At 67.5% G+C, this 1417-nt stretch overlaps 1 protein-coding gene across 3 annotated transcripts in view; it reads right to left on the bottom strand.

Annotated features, from left to right (window-relative positions):
• Nucleotides 1-1018, bottom strand: part of MID2 (midline 2) — a 101597-nt gene extending 100579 nt beyond the window's left edge. The window contains exon 1 of one of the 3 annotated variants that reach the window (XM_069100418.1): nt 825-1018. The gene's annotated coding sequence lies outside the window, so the exon portion shown is untranslated. The remainder of the gene's footprint in view (nt 1-824) is intronic. The other 2 variants (XM_069100416.1, XM_069100417.1) reach the window with 2 other exon arrangements.
• Between the last annotated feature and the right edge of the window lie 399 nt (nt 1019-1417).

The following is a 1417-nucleotide window of genomic DNA, read 5'->3' as shown; positions in this document are numbered from 1 at the left end:
AATAGGCTAGGTGGAGAAGGGAAAACTCTGGGTGAGTGGAAGAGCAAAAACTTCAGTCTCTGAGAGGGCCATCCTCGGGAATTAGAGAAGGAAGGGCCCAAAGGGCCAGGCCCGGCCACTCCCGCCCCCCTCCCACCCCGCCATCTTCAAGGTCCCCTTCCTGGCCAGCCTCAGAGCGCCCCCCTTCCCTGGGCCGTCCCCCCTACCTCCCCCCCACCCCCCACCCAGTGCGCCATCGCCTGATGCTGGGATGGGCAGGGCAGAGCAGAGCAGGGCAGGGCCGAGACCGCAGGACCCGCAGGGCAGCCGGCAGGACAAGGTGCGGGGTAGGGGTAGGGGTGAGAGTGAGGGGGAAATGTCAAGGCGAACGCGCCCAAGCAAGCCCCGAGGGGGCGTGCCCTCCGCCGGCCGCGTCGGTCGCCCTAAGGAATGGAAGCAGGAGCCGGGCACAAGCGGGCACGCCGGCCGCACACTGGCCTCCTTCCCTCCCTTCCCACACTCCCTTCCCTCCCTTCCCTTACTGCTGGCTGGTCCCGCGGCCGCCACGGCCAAAGCTCCTGCCGCCGCCCATGGGGCGAAGTTGGGCGAGGGCGCCCCCGTGCCCAGGCGGGCCAGGGCGCCTTCCCAGCCGGCCGCCCACCCACGGGGCTCACCTGCAGCCGTTACCGCGCCTCTCCTTGCCTTCCCCCCTTCTCCCATACCCTGGGCGCCTCGGGCTCGCTTCCTTCCCAGCCAGCAGCGGGAGCGCTCGGCCAGCCCAAGGCCAGAGGGCAGCGGGCAGCCGCTGGGTGAGGCCCCGCCCGCCGGGGTGCCCCCCTACGTACCAGCTGATTCCAGCAGCCTGGCCTCCTCCGTCCTGTCATCTTGGAAGAAGAGACCCACTGAGCCGGGTGGAGGGAGAGGGCGCGTGCGGGTGTCTGTGCGCGCGCACCGGTCCGGGGGAGGGCGGAGGAGAGCGTGCGTGCGCGCGCGCGCCTCTGCAGGCTCTGGAAAGAGACAGTCCTAGACAGCCTCGGCAGTGGGCGAAATGCGGAGGGAGCAGAAATGTGTGCCAACTCCTTCCTGTTCCACCGTCGTCCCCCCTCCCCACTCCGCCTGTCCCTCCTCCCGACCCCCCGCCGCCCCGCCTGTTCCCTACACAAACAGACCAACCACAACAGCCGGCGACACTTGTTGTCTGTCCAAAGAAAGGCCAGTTCTGCGGGGCCACCCACGGCCACAGACGAAGCTGCGCTGTGCAAACCAACCCCAGAGCAAAACAGAAATTGTGGACTGTGCTGACAGGGGCAAAGAATGGGAGGAAACCCAACCCAGGCCCGCCGTTATCTTTTCACAAAGGGAGAATGGTACTGAGTGGACTGTTGGCCCAGGGCCGAGCTGGTGGACAAGGAAGGAAGCCACACAAGGGAAATCGCTG

The sequence above is a fragment of the Petaurus breviceps genome, unplaced genomic scaffold, assembly GCF_028583685.1.
Source record: "Petaurus breviceps papuanus isolate PSGF00001 unplaced genomic scaffold, PetGlider_PUasm1.0 400, whole genome shotgun sequence".
NCBI classification, from domain to species: Eukaryota; Metazoa; Chordata; class Mammalia; order Diprotodontia; family Petauridae; genus Petaurus; species Petaurus breviceps.
Note: the sequence above shows the minus strand (reverse complement) of the source record. Positions and strands in the feature narration are given on the sequence as shown.